Raw genomic sequence first — 18,467 nt, 5'->3', positions numbered from 1 at the left:
AAGGTGTAGTAAGTTATCTTTGAGAACCTCAGTTTTAGATGCCCCAGAAGACATAGGTTTGGGGTGTTCTTCTCAGGAGTCCTCCCAAAGAACTTTGTACACCCCAAGTAACCTATTCTAAGTCAGGTCATCTCCAAGCTACCTCCACATTTGGTGAACTTCCATCTAGCTATTTTTACATGATGTTATAACCAACAAGCAGTCAGGAAAAATGTTACTTTCACTTGCATACGTTTGTCACCTTAACCATGGAGTCAGGGCAGGACCGTCTAATGTTACTTCTGTATCCATCCCAGGCAGAGGGAGGTTCACGAGTGAAAGGTGGGGAATTGTGAGTTCTGGGCAGACGCCACCTCCTCAAGCTAGGCGTTCCTGGAGAGGAGAGCGTGTAGAGGGCCAGATAAGGAGACGTGGCTGTCTGGAATGTTAAACAAGCAGAAGGACGAACAGCAACGAAACAACCTAACAAGACCATTTGTTTGTAGAGTCGCTAGCCCAAGTCAAAAAGATTCTTAAGACCTCACAGGTGCTTCTGTTTTCTCTTTGCTGAGGCTGGCATCAGTTGGCAGGACCTAACACCCCAGGTAATTAGATCGAGCAGATTACTGTGTTCCAGCGACACTTGGTCCCACTGAGTTCTCATTTGGAACAGAAACCATAGGCATTTGGGGAGGCTCCCCTCCCTGTCTGGCCTGCAAGACTCTCATCTGAGGGGTACCCCTCCCGTCCTTCATCTTCAGAACACCTCCTGACAATAAGCTAGAAGTTCTGATGCTTCTGGCCCCTCTTAAACAGATATTCCATATTTAAGTTCCACTTTCTAATCAAAATTGTCTTACTTGCCAGCCTCCTCTTCCCCTTATGTTTCCTGTTCTCCCTGAGCCACATCAGTTTTCACAAAATATCAAAAAAAAAAAAAAAGCTTTTCTGTGACTTCCCCTTCCCTTCTGGCTTTAATGGAAAACTCAAGTAATTTGCTTGGAGAGAGTTTTGAGGTGATCACTGAGCCTTTTCCTTCAGCCTGCAGCCCCAGCTACCATGTTCTGTGGTCTTGGAGTAGGAAGACTTCTGCATCTACCCAGCCCTTCAACAGAGGGACTGGAACGCAGCAGCCCTCCTTCCACACGCAGTGATAATGGCAACAGTTCTTCTTTATCAGTGTCCTCTAAGTGTCAGGCACAGGGCCTCATCTCATGTCTTCCTCACCGCAAACCAGAGGGATGGAATTATTAGGAGGAAACAGAGGCTATGAGAGGGGAGACCCTCTCTCCCATCACGTACATCCTCTCCTTCCCTTAACTTCCACCCTCTCTTCGATACCCCCAGTCAGGATAGACCCAGGCTCTTGTGGTGGGGAATGGGGACTAGCTGGGTTTGTCAGTGTGAAAAGGAGGGTTTGCTCTGGATGGGAACTGGCTAGTTAAATGGTTTCCCTCTCCCTGGCTGGTGATAAAGCCCCGAGATCCCAGGCCTCATGCAGGTCCTGGAAAGCCGCCTGGTTAGTCATATGTAACTGGGAGTATGTTGGGCTCGCTCTTGTTACCAAGGCTGGAAGGGGAGATATTAATTACTGATTAAACTTCTTTAAGGATTATAGTATTGTTCAGGTTTCTGTTTCTTGCATCCTAGGAATAAATCCCTCTTGGTCATGGTGTAAAATCATTTTAATATGATTAATATTAATATGCCGTCAGATTTGGTTTGCTAGTATTTTTTAAACGTTTTCTGCATCAATATTCATAAGGGTTATTGGCCTGTAGTTTTCTTTTTTAATATTGTCTTTGGTTTGGATATCAGGTTAATGTTGGCCTTGTAGAATGAGTTTGTTAAGTGTTCTATCATCTTCAGTTTTGGGGAGAGTTTCAGGAAGATTGGTATTAATTCTTCTCTAAATGGTTGAATTCATTGATATGACAGATAGAAATGAATCCCTCAAGGAGCTTGCAAATTCAGTTCACTCTGCTCTCTCCATTTCATGTAACGGCACTGGAACTGGATTGCTGCTCCCCTAAACTTCAGGGAAAGGGCAAGTAAAAATGCCGTGATATCTCCTACCATTTTAAATGTCATTTTTTTCTCGATTGGGCATTTGCTTGGTTGCTATAGACCTTTGACTGATTTCCAGAGCTCCTATAAAGTTATTTTAATAACTTTCTAGGTGTTTGTATTTCCATGGGAATATGAGAACCTAGACCTTCCCAGTCGGCCGTGTTCCTAGATTCAATTTTGAGAGTTACTGTTTTCTGGGAATTTATCCATTTCATCTACATTATCAAATATATTGGCACAAAGTTATTTATATATCCTTTTTATCTTTTTAATGTCTGCACAACTGTAGTGATATCCTTTTTTTCTTTCCTAATATTTGTTATCAATTCATTCTTTCTTTTATTCTTCATCAACTTCTCCAAAAGTTTTATTTTCTGATTTCTTTCAAAGAACCAACTTTTGGCCTGTTTGACCTCTCCATTGCACGCTTGATTTCTAGTTCATTAACTTCGGTTTATATCTTCATTATTTTATCCCTTCTACTTTATTTGGGATTAATTTGCTGTTCTTTAATAATTTTTTAGACGGATGCCTAGATTATTAATTTTAGTCCTTTTTTTTTTTTTTTTTTTTTTTGCGGTACGCGGGCCTCTCACTGTTGTGGCCTCTCCCGTTGCGGAGCACAGGCTCCAGACGCGCAGGCTCAGCAGCCATGGCTCACAGGCCCAGCCACCCCGCGGCATGTGGGATCTTCCCGGACTGGGGCACGAACCCGTGTCCCCTGCGTCGGCAGGCAGACTCTCAACCACTGTGCCACCAGGGAAGCCCAGTCCTTTTTCTTTTTCTAGTATAACCATTTAAGGCTATGAATTTCACTCTAAGCAGTTCTTTAGTTGCATTCCACAATTTTTAATATACAACATTTTCATTATTATTAAGATCTAGATATCTTTTTTTCCTTAAAATACCTTTTGTGACTCATGGGTTATTTAAAATTACGTTTCTTAATTTCCAAACATATAGAGGCATACTAGAAATTCTTTTGCTGTTGATGTTAATTCCACTGTGATCAAAAACATACTGTATATGATTTAAGGCTTTTAAATTTGTCAAGACTTGCTTCGTGGCCCTAAATATGGTCAACGTTTGTAACTGTGTGCTTAAAAATAGTGTGTATTCTGCAACTTCTGAATGCAGTGTTCTACATATGTGTGTTAGGCCAAGTTATTAAACCATGTAATTTTAATCTTCTGCGTCACTATTGACTTTTTGTCTTTTTTGCTTTATCAGTTTCTAAGAGGAGTATTACAGTCTCTTACTGTGATTGTGAATTTATCTATTTCCATTGAATAGTTCTAGAAATTATTACTTTATATATTTTGACCTTGTGTTATTAATTCCATACACATTTCTAATTGTTATTGAAGTTTCTATCGTTACAGAATAACTCTATACCTAATCATGCTTTTTGCCTTAAAATCTATTTTGGCTGATGTTAATATAGCCAGACCAGCTTCCTTTTAGTTAACAACTTCATGGTATTTCTTTTTCTAGCCTCTTAAAATGTCAACCTTTCTGTATCTTTCTTTTCTATATGAATTTCTCATAAATAGCATTTAGTTGGATCATTTTTGTCCAGACTGATATTCATGGTCTTTTAACTGAAGTGTTTAGTTACTTACATCAGTGAATGTCCCAAATAGTACAGCAGTTAACATCACTGGCTTCATTGAGTACCTTTTCGAATCATTCCATTTTATTCCTTCTGCCAGTCAGAAAGTTATCATCTCCAATTCTAACCTAGATTCACAACATGCATGACTTATTTATGAAGTTTGGAATTGATCAATACCTTCACCCTCTTCCCAGATGATGTAAAGATCTGCGAACACTTTAGCTCCATTTAGTCCCTCCCAACTTATATATTACTATTTTCAACTGTTTTAATTTGAACTTTTATCTCAAACCTCAGAAGACATTATTATCATTTCAGTTAGTAAATGTTCATTTCGTTTTACCCACAAATTTAATACTTTCTTGTTCTTCATTCTTTCTAACAAGTCAGATTTTCATTCTCAGATTTCTATCCTTCTGTCTGAAGTACATTCTATAGAATTTCCTTTCTTGTGCATCACCTATGATAAACTCTCTTAGTTTTTGCCTTTTTCCCCTGATTCCTAAGATATCATTTTTGTTGGATGGACAGTTGTTTACTCTGAACACACATTAAGGATTACAGTTCACTGCCTTGTGTGTTTTTAATTTGCTGTTAGGAAATCAGCTATCAATATATCAATAACTGACACTCTGAAATAACTTCTTTTTTTCTTCTTTTGTTGCTTTAAATTTTTTCCTATTCTATCTTTTAGTACTACAGTTCCACCATAATGTATAAAAGTTAGATTTCTTTTAATTCATTTTTCTTGGACTTCACCAGCCTTCTTGAATCTCTAGCTTGTTATCTTTTAATATTTCTGGAAAATTCCTCTTCAAATATTGCCAGTTGCCCAATTCCCTCTCACTCTCCTCTCCTTCTGGAATTCCAAGTAAACATATGGTAGACCTTCTCCCTCTATTATGAATACACTTGGCCTCATTTACATATTTTCTACCCCTTTTGTTTTCCCGTTCTGCATTCCGGATACTTCTTAATTCTTTCTTTAGCTCTGTCTAATCTGTTAATGTATTTTTAATTTCTAGAAGTTATATTTGTTATGTTTCTTAAATCTCCTAGGTTATTTCTTTTGAATACGTGTACCAAGAAGAAATGTTTAAGCTTCTATTTCATTTCTTTAAATATAAGGAATATATTTATTTTCTCATACCTGTCTAATAATTTGATTATTTGAAGTCTTTCTGGATCTGGGTCTCTCCCATCTCTTGCTTCTGCTACTTTTCACTCATGGTATTTTGATTCCTATGTGACTTTTTTTTTTTTTTTTTACTGTGTCCATGAAAAATTATTTGAGGGGATTCCTTGAAGCCCAGAATAAAAATGCCTTCTTCCAGGGAGGATTTGACTTAATTTCTGCCAGAGACTAAAGTCATTATCAGTCTGGGAGTACTTTAAACTAAATTCAGGTTTGGAGTTTTATGGACTGCTTAGCTGTTGCAAATTTGGTTTGCAAATCTGCAGCAGGGCTGTGATTACAACTCCTCAGGGTTTTCCCCCTGCTCTGCTCAATGCCAAGGTAACTTTCCTTGCAGTCACCTAGGAAAGGGACAGGTTTAATCCTGTTTTATCCTTACCTTGAAGTTATAGTTCTCTGGGATCTCAGTTTATCGTGCAGAACGTTTCCTGTAAGACTTCTCACCCCGGTCCACTCTTGGTCTTTGACTTCTGTCTCCCTTTCCCCATGAGGCTGTCCAACCCCAAGTTCAAGTATGCCGGGATCAGCAAATACCCTCAGAACAAAGGTTGTATTCCGTTAAACTTTCTGCGTTATCATGTTTCATTAGATTTCAGGCTGGTAATTCTTTTCTCTGTTGTCATCTCTTTCATGCTTTTAAGATTTTATTTTTTAACAGCTTTATTGGAGTATAATTGCTTTACAATGGTGTGTTAGTTTTTGCTTTATAACAGAGTGAATCAGCTATACGTATACATATATCCCCATATCTCCTCCCTCTTGCATCTCCCTCCCACCCTCCCAATCCCACCCCTCTAGGTGGTCACAAAGCACCAAGCTGATCTCCCTGTGCTATGTGGCTGCTTCCCACTAGCTATCTATTTTACATTTGGTAATGTATATAAAAGATGTGGGGCTTCCCTGGTGGCGCAGTGGTTGAGAGTCCGCCTGCGGATGCAGGGGACGCGGGTTCGTGCCCCGGTCAGGGAAGATCCCACGTGCCGCGGAGCGGCTGGGCCCGTGAGCCATGGCCACTGAGCCTGCGCGTCTGGAGCCTGTGCTCCGCAACGGGAGAGGCCACAACAGTGAGAGGCCAGCATACAGCAAAAAAAAAAAAAAAAAAAAAAAAAAAGATGTGTATTTTACCTAAGTTCTCTGGTTGTTTTCAACAGATGAATTGGCCCAATTAACCTAGCCTGCCATATCCCTGGAACTGGAAAGCCTCAAACTCTCTCATTTTCTGTAAGGAGAGTTTTCCTCCCCAGAAATACATGCCTGTATTCCGGAGTGCAGTGGTCCAACTACTCTATGTACAGGTTTTCAGATAATTCCCTTCTCCATTTTGTCCATATCTTGTCCTCTGGCATCTCCAAATCCTGAGGGTCTCTTGGACTTCCCCTCTTTAACAATGTCCCCAGGAGGCAGTTTCATGCACATGGTTTGGTCAGTTACCACTCTCATCTGCATGATGCCCTGCAGATAGTCGTTGGAATCTCTCTGCTATGAGACTATGAGACTTTGTTATTGTTGGTTTATCCTTTTTCGCCTTTTATTTTTTATAGTGGAGTTTCACTAGGGCTTGAAGATAAACAGAAGAGCTCAATCTATCATCTCTAAATGGGAATCCGCTTCACTCTTCAGCCCACTGTAACCTGAACGTGCCTCTGCCAATCTGCTGAAACTTCCTTTGGCAAGGTCACCCAACAACAGCCCCCATGCTGCTAAATTCAATGGATATGTTACATCTCTCTTCCTTGATTTGATACAGTTGTATTTGATACAGATGACGACTCCCTCCTTCCTGAAACACTCTGTTCTCTTTCGTTACATGACAGCATACTCTCTTGACCCTCTACTTACCTCTCTGGGCTTTGTTTGCCAGCTTTTTCTCCTGTAAATGACGTAAATGGTCACTGAACCCAGGCTCAAAGGACCTGACTTCTTTTCTGACTCTATTCAGTTTGAACAAATGACTTCCACTCTCTGGACTTCGATTTATGATTTCTAGCAGCACTTACAGTTCTAAGGTTTTATAATTCCATATATTGGAAGACCTTTTCAGGAATGGAAATGATAGTAAATAATGTCTACGAAAGCTGAATAGGACCACACCAGTTCTAGCCAACAATATTTAATGGTACATTCTAAAAAACGAAACTCACTTAGAGGAACAAATGCCTTTTAGAGCTCAGTAGCTTTCATTTAGCTGTGTATGATATGTTACCAAATGTTTCTTTTTTAACTAGAACATCCTGTGTGGGACTCTGGGTTTAAACAGAAATATTTAATAACCTTACCGGGCGCTGTGTCAAAAAGAGCAAAAGAATCAGAGCATCTGGTCCCCTCCTTGAATCACAGTGGGATACCCTGTTTGACACAAAGATACATTTAGAAGGTCATCTTGGAAAAAATCACTCCCCAGTAAATGAATGGTATGTCTTCAGTATTCTATAAGAATGATGGGCTCTTTGCTTTTATAATTTAGTCTTACATGTGCTCCCAAAGCAAATCACCATGAAACTTTGATGGTGAGGGAAAAGTTTCTTTTGTTTTTCTAGTTTTTAATTTTTGTGGTAAAGTATCTGAAGTTCTCCAATATGCTGGCATTTTTCACTAGCTGAATTTTCTTATGTGATGTGATTGTTTGGGAAAAACAACATTAAGCTAATGCTGCAATGGGAGAAAAGGACGTCTAACTCATCTCTGTTAATACGTGTTTAGAAACAACTGAGAGATGTCATATCTTTAGCACCCTTGGATGGTTTAGACCTGATTTATAACTCAGCCTCATCCAGTAGAACTTTCCGTGATGATGGGAATTTTCTCTATCTCTAATCTGGTAGCCACCAGCCCTATGTGACTATTGAACACTTGAAATGTGGCCAGCATGACTGAGGAAGTTGTACATTCATTTTATTTAATTCTTAATTAATTTAGATTTAGACCTAAATCACCACATATGGCTGCTGGCTCCAGAGCACAGGCATTAGTTTTTCCATCTGTGGGGAAATCTTGGGGTCAAGGTGTACGTGAGAGTGAAGCAGATCATCTCCAAGAGCCCTCTTGATTCTAAAGACTGTGCCCCTCCTTCTGCCCCCACTACCACCCGCTCAAAAAAAAGGGGTCCAGGAAAACATCCTCCAAATAATCGGGAGGCAATGAGGGAGTCAGGATGGCAGGACAGACTGTGTGGTGAAACCAGAGGGGACTCCTGAGTGCAGCTCCACCCCTAATCTTTTCAGAGCCCAGGACAGAGAACACAAGGAGGGCAGTGCACTATACGCCTATGCATTTAAGAGTGTTTTATTAAACTAACAAGAAGTTAAATTAAAAACAGGAGTTAGGGTCTTGCAAGTAGATTTCCTGTGCTAATTGAAGAGGCTGAGCTTGGGGCCCCAGCTGGATAGGTAGGTCAAATAATCTACCCGGGACCACACAGCTAGTACTGAGTTGAACAGTGCTGTGGACTGAACTCTGTCCCTCCCCTTCCAAATACACCGAAATCCACATGTTGAAGCCCTTACCCCCAATGTGACTCTATTTGGAGAGAGAGCCCTTCGGGGGATAATTACAGTTAAATGAGGTCTTAAGGGTAGGGTGCTGATCTGATAAGATTTGTGTCCTTGTAAGAAGAGGAAGGGAGACCGTGTGGTGCAGTGGTTGGGAGTCCGCCTGCCGATGCGGGCGACGCTGGTTCGTGCCCTGGTCCGGGAAGATCCCACGTGCCACACCTCTCTCTCTCTCTCTCCCTCTCTCTCATTCTCTGTGTGTGTGTGCACACGCATGCTTGTGCACAGAGGAAAGACACAGCCAGAAACTGGACATCTACAAACCAGGAAGAGTGCTCTCCCAGAAACCAACCCTGCTGGCACCTTGAACTTGGACTTCCAGCCTCCAGAACTGGGAGAAAATAAAGTTCTGTTGTTTAAGCCACCCAGTCTGGTATTTTATTGTGACAGCCCAAGCTGACTAATACAAATAGTGTAACCCTCCAAATTCACGTCCACCTGAAATCTCAAAATGTAATCTTATTTGGAAATAAGTTCTTTGCAGTTGTAATTAGTTATGTGAAAATGAGGTCATATTGCATTCAGTTGGGCCCTATATCCAATGCCTAATGTCCTTATAAAAAGGCCAAGTGCAGACACAGGGAGACACAGGGACAACACCATAGGAAGACAGTGATGCAGCTGCCACCCAAGGAATGCCAGAGATCACTGGCAATGACCGCAAGCTAGGAAGAAGCAAAGAAGGTATCTTCCCCACAGCAGTAGAGGGAGCATGGCCCTGCTTACACCTTAATCTCAGAATTCTGCTTTCCAGACCTGTGGGAGAATAAATTCCTGTTGGTGTAAGTCTAATCCAGTGGCAGCGCTCCACGCTCCTTCTTTCTACTACCCCACACTGCTTCCCCCCAACTAAAGCTGATCTCCATTTCTGAATTCAGAGGCTATATTAAGATTTTTTCTTCCAAAAAATTAAGATTCTTTAACGTTAAATCTAATTTTTGAAAAATCTCATGGGAACAATTTGAACAGTCCAGAGGCGTGTAAGGTGAAATTTTAAAACCTGCCTTCTCACCAATCCTGCAGTCACGTTGCCCTTTCCCAGAAGGGATCCCTGTTAGCATTCTGTGGGCATCCTTCCCGACACTGACCAAGCACAGGCATGGACACTATCTCTTTTCTTACCCACTGAAATCCTGCTATACACACTAGTCAGTAACTTGTTTCTTGTTGCCTAATAATTTAGCTTTGGCCATCCAGGAGAAGGCTGCCCCAAGACAGTGCTCCTTAGGGGGCTCCTTCAAGGACAGACTCTGGAGCCATACTGTGTGGGTTCAAATCCTAGCCCTACCACTTGCTAGCTGAGTGATTCCAGGAAAGTGACTGAACCTCTCGCCTCCCAGTTTGCTCCTCTGTAAAGTGCACCAACCTCATAAATTGCTCTGAGGATTAAACCAGTTGATACACACAAAGCACTTGGAACAGTGCCTGGGACAGGGCCAATGTTAGATACCACACTTTTGTTACCATATTTATAGTGTGCTCAAATACGAGTGCACCACCATTTATATCTAGATGGACATTTACACTGCTTCCAGCTTTTCACTAGTACACGCATCACTTCAATGGACATCTTTGTGAATACCCCCTTGTGTTTCTAGAAGATAAATTCATGGGGGTCGAGTTAGCTGTGCCAGTTTTCCCTGCCACCAATACGACAGTGTGTGTTTGACACTGTCTCCCCACATCCACTCTAACACCAAGTTCCTATATTTTAAGATTTTGATGTTATTTACAAAACAGAAACAGACTCACAGACTTAGGAAATGAACTTATGGTTACTACATGGGGAAGGGATAGATTGGGAGTTTGGGATTAACAGATACACACTACTATATATAAAATAGAAAACCAACAAGGACCTACTGTATAGCACAGGGAACTCTGCTCAATATTCTATAATAACCTAAATGGGAAAAGAATCTGAAAAAGAATAGATATATGTATACGTATAACTGAATCACTTTGCTGTACACCTGAAACTAACACAACATTGTAAATCAACTCTACTCCAATATAAAAATAAAATTTTTAAACAACACTAAAAAAAGATTTTTATAAGTAATACTTTAAATATTGTTGTGTATATTGTGGCTTGGTAGGCAGCGTTCTTCCTTTCTTTTGCTGAATATCTGCCATTATTGATTTAGAAATATATTTCGTGGTTGTTTGTAAATAGGAAGGTGACAACTGTCTCAGAGTTCCCTCTTTCATGATTGCTTTTCACAAGCCGTGTAGTGGTGGTTCAAAGGCCATAATGAGAGCATCTGGCCACAGCTGGTGCCAGGGATGTATGAGTCCAGAGGGCTCTGCTGGCAGCCTGCCCTGGCTCAATACCTGTTGGGATGGAAAATCCCTGTACTCCCTTCAGACAAGAGGTGATTCACAGCCTGTCCTGCTTGGGATTAAGCTAATGGAGCTCATTCTATTTTCAGATGCACCCCACTGTCTGAACTCTTGTTTAATTTGCAGTGCGGGTCACATGTACACGGGGTGGCTTGCTGGGGGTCAGTCAACACGTCAGGAAAAGAACAAGGTTCATGCTATAGGGAGTAACTTCCTGCCTTCCTATATTATCATCATTCAAGTGCTCAGTTCCAGCAGCATAGAGCATGAACAACCAAATTAGCCACTTGTCATCTTTAAAACCCCTGAGCAGGGCTTCCCTGGTGGCGCAGTGGTTGAGAGTCCGCCTGCCGATGCAGGGGACACGGGTTCGTGCCCCGGTCCGGGAGGATCCCACGTGCCACACAGCGGCTGGGCCCGTGAGCCATGGCCGCTGAGCCTGCGCGTCCGGAGCCTGTGCTCCGCAACGGGAGAGGCCGCAACAGTGAGAGGCCCACGTACCGCAAAAACAAAACAAAACAAAAAACTCCTGAACAGATGACCCTTAATAAGGTAGGAAAGACAACTTCTGTAAAATGGAGATAAGATGCTCGTTAGGAAGGTAGAGGGAGAGTAGTGGCTGGGTTTGTTTGGGGCTGTTTGTTGTTGTTCCCCTTCCTGTGTACTAGAAGGAAGAAAATAGTAAGTAAATAAATGTAGAAAAATACAAAATATTCATAGAATTAATAAACTCTCTTCTAAAAAAATACTTCATTTTTGGTGTTCGCCTAACATCTCTGTTCTCTGCATGCCTTCTTCATCTGCCCTACCTCAAGAAAAGTCCTCTGGGCCGGGGGCCTTGCTTGATTCTTCCCTGGGTTTCTAGCGCCCAGCACAGGGTCTGGAGCCCCACAGAGGCTTGGGACACATGTATTGACACAGAATCTGGGGCAGCAAGATATGCAGGCAGGCTGGCTCCATTTAATGGACCAGGGAAAGTGGGAACTATCTGGAAGCTGGAATGCTCCCACCCAAATTTTGCAGAATGAAATTGTCACTTAACTAAAGGCCCAGTAGCTCACCTCCCTTCCCCAGGTATTGTGGGGATTCGAAGTATGATGTAGTTTTAAAAAAAAAAAAGCGATGAAGACATTGCATTTCTCAAAAGTACAAGGTAGCAAAATACTCGAGTCTGTGCTAAGGTAAAATCCGTGAAGCTGTGCTAAGGGCATGAACACTCCAACCTCTGCGCCCTTTAAGATTAAAGCACACAAACACATTTATAGATCAAGCCAAGTTTGCTTATTATACACCGACACACACAACTTGGAGGAATTAAAAAAGAAAACGGGTGAGTTTTGTTTTTCTAGGCTCTTATCAGATGGAGCCTTACAGCAAAGCAATGAGAGGTTCTAAAAGAAAATGTTTCCTTCATTCGTGGCGAGGATATGACATCTGAGGTGTTCCCCAGGGCTGTTGGGATTACAGATGCTCACTAAGAAGGAGAACTCCATGCTCCCCCCTCCCCTTTAATTACAGAGTGGGGGGAGGGGAGAGATGGTCCCTCAGACAAGCTGAATCATCTTAACAGGTGAAGGTCCTGCAACCAGTCACTGCGCTGTAGGGGTGGTAAGCAGACATCCTGAGAGATCTTTCTGACTTGGAAATGAGCTGATTTGAAAGTCACATCAAATGCAATTGTGGTTACTTCTACATGGAGTGACTCATCTGTGCTGAAGAGAATATAATGACACAGTCACGACTGGCTGAGCTGTGCGCTGCCGCCAGCACTCTCCCCAAAGGACGGAGGGGACCGCTGGGTAAAGACTTTGACGTGTTTAAAAATTCTCTACTCCCCACCCCCGAGCCTATGCCACTCCTCGGGCAAAATTGTGTTGGTCCCCCAAAATACAGTCATTCCTGTGTATCAAGGGTTCCTCAAATGGTTAAAATGTTCACATTTTTTAAGAGAAAAATATCTGCTTTTAGAGAAAAGCAGAGGTCCTTAAGCTGGGGGGAGGGGTGCAGGCAGCAGGCATTAGACATCAAGCTTAGTCACACTTGAACAGCCCCAATCTACATCTAGGCATCTCAAAGACACAAGTGGAAAATAACCGAGCAAATAAGCCCACTGGTTAAACGACAGCACCCCCAGTGTACAGCATGGGTGGCAAAGAGCAATTCTTCAGCAAGCAGTGAGGATGGATGGCTCAGGATGCTGGCACCCAGGAAAAGTACTGGTACCCAGCTGGCACTGGCAGTGATTCATCACAAGGAAACCAGTTATGCCTGCCTGCTACCAACCTCCCAGGGACACGAATATCTGAGGCCTTGCTGCTGCATATTAGAGTCGGAGGAACACTAGACAAGAATCAGAACTCTGGGACTCAAGTCCTGCCTCTGCTACTAACTAGCTCTGTGACCCTGAGCAAATCGCTTACCCCCTTAGGGACTTTATTTGTTGCAACAGGAAAGTTTCAGGTCTGCAAGATGAATGGTTTCTAGGGTAAATCTCATGTTGTGTTCTTACCACAAAAAGCAAAAAAGAAAGGACACAAGGACGCTTTGGAGGCATTAGGTACGTCTAGTACCTTGACTGTGGTGATGGTATCACAGGGAGTTGCGTAGTCCAAACTCATCAAATTGTACATATTAGATATAAGCAGTTCTTTGTATATCAATTATACCTCAATAAAGCTGTTTTTTAGTTTTTAAAAAAGGAGAGGAGATCGGGGCGGGGCAGCCTCAATTGATGCCCCCTAGTTTTCTTATTCTGGGATCCATCCACTCCCTCATTTTTTCCTTGATTTAACAAATATTTATTGAGTCTCTGCTATATGCCAGGAGTTAGCTGCCCAAGATCCTGTTTACTATCTCCATGCTCGTGCTGAATTTACAAAGTCCCTCCTTACCCTCTTCTAGACATCTCCTTTCCAGACAGGAGAGGCCCAATTTAGGGCTAACCTCTTGCACAGAGAAACTTCTCAAAATTCACGGTTGTTCCCCGGAGAAGATTTGTAGCACATGGAATTGATGGAGAATCCATTTCTCTGTTTTAAAATCTGTACAAATAGGCCTTCAAGAAAGTCTCAGCATGAAGGGGAATACCCAGGGACCCAGACCTCCTTCCCCAGTGACCACTAGCTATTAAGGGAAAAAGTAGGGTATCTCTGGCACTAGGAGGTATCCTGGGAGGCCCAGCTGAGTCATTCTGAGAGTAGGGATAGGAGAGGAGAGAGAGTTAGTCTTTGAAAGCGATATACCTGGTACCGTTCAGATGGGGAACAGGCTACCTAGGGCCATGTAGCAGCACAATCCCTAGCTGCCCCAAAGAACTGGGATCAAGCAAGGCTCGACCGCAGAGAGCTGATGAGAAACGACACAAGCCGTAGGGAAGAGCTGGTCATTCTTGGTGCAGGAACGCCACCTAGTATCCAGAAGGGGCATTGACAACATTGAAGAATGTGGAGCGAGTGGGAAGCAAACAACCTCAGGAATCCCGCAAGGTTCTGCTTGCTAGCTTTCCTCGATTCTAGCCAAATTCTCCCTCCAAAGCATGGATACTTGCGAGTAACGCAGTACAGCTGATCGTGAGGCGGGTGTGTGGATTTCCAGGAGTTCTGGGCAGAGATCTGAGTCTGAAGCCTGAAGAAGTGGGACCAACAACACAGACATCAAGCATCAGCCAGACCTATGCCCTAGAAATATTACCATTTCTCAGGGTGTATAGGTGTGCACGCATGGGTGGGTGCACACACCCACATACACACACGTGCATTCCATTTCCCTTCATAATCTATTAAATTTTTATTATATATGTCTTTTGGGAAATTGATTTATACTTATTTCTGAAAGTTTGGAAAATAGAGAAAAGTAAAGCTTCTGGCCATGAAGGAGTAACAGAATCTGGAATTAGTCATCCATCATAAACAACCAGAAGCAACAAATTTTAGACTTCAGACCAGAGGCAGCACGTGGCTCTGATATTACAGGCAAGGAAATACATGGAGTAGGGAGGAGGGACCCAAGTAGAGCAAAGGAGGTTCCATGAGTTGACGAGCTGGAGGTCAGAGTTGAGGGGGCTGAGGCAGCTGGAACACGTGCGCAGAGCACCAGAGGTGAGGGAACTGCTGGGAGGAAGAGGTCCAGCAACCTGAGAACGGTTTTCCTTGAGTCTTTACCGAGTACCAGACTGAGCAAAGAACAACTTGGAAGTTTTCAGCAGAACTATTTCCACAGCTCACACAGGACTGGCAGGTGTTCAAGTTCTGGCCAAAAAGAGTGGAGGATCCCCAGTGATCATATAGACCACTGGGTGGAGATTTCAGAGAGATGACACCTTGTAATAGATCTGAGATATCCCCAGCGTAAAGGTTTTATTCTTAAATTCTTCGAGAATTTTTCTTACCATTTCCTTTAATTATAGAGCCTTGTGTATAAATGGTGTGTGTCCAAAGATACTACAGGGAACCGTTTAACCAAATGTTTTACAATTGCGTCGCGATGCTCACCATCTTCCCTGCCTGCAGTCGTGCGGTCCTCAATGCCCTCGATCTTACATCCTCTGCTCAGCCAACTGTACATCTTAGCTCTGTTCCTTGGACACCCCACTTCCGGTGCTACATTCTGCATTAATCAGAATTCTTATGGGAAAGCACTGGAAGCCGGCTGTTCTTAAATACAGCAAAAAAAGTCGTTTAGCAAAAGGATGTTTGGTAAATCATTAAGTCACTGGGGGCATTGAAGAACTAGACTCAAGCTATGAGGCCAGAAACAATGAATCCAATCATACCACAGAGCTTCTGGGGGTGACCCTACTGCTGTCACCACTAAGCACTAGGGTCACAGACTGCTGGCAGTGGATACTGATCCTGATGCAACTACCACCATCAGAGGAGAATTCTCTGCTGCTGCAATTCTTTAGGTTCCTAATGCCAGGTTCAAAGACTCAAAAGGGGGCCTCTGATTGGCTGAGCCTAGGTCACGTGCCACAGCACAGCTGCAATACTGGGATATGTGGCATTTTCGTCTTCTCTAACGGGACGTGGGCTCTGCCTCTTACACCAAGAGTCACGAGGCAAGGAATTCTCCAGGCATGACAAGAGGTTCAGATGCTAGGTAATACTCGAAGATGAAAAAATATACACTTGGCAATTGTAACTTCAGCCACCATCTGGCACATAGTAGGCAGTTAATGAATATTTGTTGGTGGAGTGATTGAAAAGCATAGAGGACTGAAATTGACTAACATTAGTCTACAGAAGGTGATCAGGTGAATGAAAGGGCACCTGAATAGTAACCTCCCCGGGACAGGACACAAAATAGGAATCAGGTCAGTAATCCAGGCATGGCAGTGTGTGGAGGTAGAGAGCTCACGGCTGGGCAAAGTTGAAGATCTAGGGTACCGGTATAGGGACAAAATGGACCATTTCCGAACAACAGAGTGGTGGGGATTAGGGAGGGGGTTCACTGTTCTAGGATGAAGCCCTGAGAGGCATAATCCCTTGGGTATATAGGAATTAGAAATTCGGGGAGTATTGACCCAAGTCACGCAGGCTGGTTCTTGACCCTTGCACCTTTGAACAAGAGTCAGAATTAGTGCTACATGGAATTGAGCTCACCGGTCCCTGGGGCCCTGTGGTTACATCTGAGGATCTTTCAAGGACTCCAGCGATAAGTACCTGAGGCAGGTTAGGGCATTAGCTCTGTGCCTGAGGGCCGCTTCTTTCCCCCTGCCAGGGAGTGGTGATGTCAACCACTCAGGAAGAGTAGCTCAGCTCCCTTAGGGCAAGTTAGTGATTAGAACCAACAGAGCATGGAAATGAGGACTGAAAATTAGATAGACATTGTTGGTTCACCTGAGACCTCCCAGTCTGAGACAGCTATCCTGTGAGGTTGCCTGGGCTGGACAGAGGCCACCCAGGCCTTCCACCTCCAAGCTTTCAAACATGAATTTTCTGGCTTTTCAGCAAGTGGAACTGCTAAAGGCAATTCAGAAGTTCAGAAACCAGGGGTCCAAAAGCCAGGCTAAAGAACAAATCAGGATGCCATTCAGATGTAAAACAGATCAAGAAATTGAAAGGGATGGTATGTATTCTAATCCTGGGAGACAACTCGGGTATTGCCTGAAACCAACAACTTCTGTGTCACTTCTGCAAAATGAGTGGTTGAGTTTATGTATCAACTTGACTGGGCAACGGCATACTCGGCCTCCAGAACTGTGAGATATAAATTTCTGTTGTTTAAGTCACTCAGTCAGTGGTATTCTGTTATAGCAGCTCAAATGGACTAAAACAACGGGGACACAAATGAACTTATCTACAAAACAGAAACAAACTCACACACTTCGAAAACAAACGTATGGCTAACAAAAGGGAAAGGTGGGGGGGATCAATTGGGAGATTGGGATTGACATATTCACACTACTATATATAAAACAGATAACTAATAAGGACCTACTGTATAGCACAGGGAACTCTACTCAGTACTCTGTAATGAACTATATGTGAAAAGAATCTGAAAAAGAATGGATATATGTATAACTGAATCATTTGCTGTATACCTGAAACTAGCACAATATAGTCAATCAGCTATACTCCAAAATAAAATAAAAATTAAATTTAAAAAATAATAGAACCTAACCCATAGTGCTACTGTCAGGATTAAATAAGCTAATGTACGGTATGTAAAGTGCCTGGCAGAGAGCAGATGATCAATGAATGGTAGCTGTTATTGTCACTCTTATTACATTAGCTATGAAATTTTAACAGAGTTATTGCATAATAGTGTCTCTTTCACCATACAGACAAATACAGTCAATAAGTATGTCCAGCCCTGGGCTCAGCCAATATATCAGTTGGAGTCCAACCAGGAGAGAAACAGAAAGCATACATTAATTGAAATAAGAAAGATTTACTATAAAAATTTGTTAACTATCTCTAGAGAATTCACTACTAAGAGGGAATAAAAGAGGGCTTTAAAGAATATCCTAGGATGAACATTGCTTAGCCATAAAAAAGAATGAAATAATGCCTTTTGCAGCAACATGGATGGACCTAGAGATTATCATACTGAGTCAGAGAAAGACAAAGGTCATATGATATCACTTATATGCGGAACCTAAAAAATGATACAAATGAACTTATTTATGAAACAGAAACAGACTCACAGACATAGAAAACAAACTTATGGTTACCAAAGGGGAAAGGTGGGGAGGGATAAGTTAGAAGTTTGGGATTAACAGATACACACTACTATATATAAAATAGATAACCAACAAGGACCTACTGTATAGCACAGGGAACTCTACTCAATATATTATAATAACCTATAACGGAAAAGAATCGAAAAAGAATATATATGTATAACTGAATCACTTTGCTGTACACTTGAAACTAACACATTGTAAATCAACTACGATAAAATTTTAAATAAATAAATAAGGCTAACTTACATCTCTTACTTAAAAAAATATATCCTAGGACTAAGGGAGAGTACCCAAGGAAGGAACAAACTTGGAAGGGGGCAGGGACTTTCCTAAGGCTGGGAGTCAGACCTCGTTGAAGAGGGTGTGGTTTCAGCCCACTAAATGGTGAAGTTCACCGGGCTTGAAGCTTCCTGCTGGGATGCCAGCAGTCTGAGGCTGACATGCAGGAAACCATCTCCTGGATTTCCAATGAATTCTCTGGGAAGCCGCCCAGGAGGAGGTGGTGACCATGCCGGAAAGCCAGCTAGGGCA

The sequence above is a fragment of the Grampus griseus genome, assembly GCF_964374135.1.
Source record: "Grampus griseus genome assembly, chromosome: X".
NCBI lineage: Eukaryota > Metazoa > Chordata > Mammalia > Artiodactyla > Delphinidae > Grampus > Grampus griseus.
Note: the sequence above shows the minus strand (reverse complement) of the source record.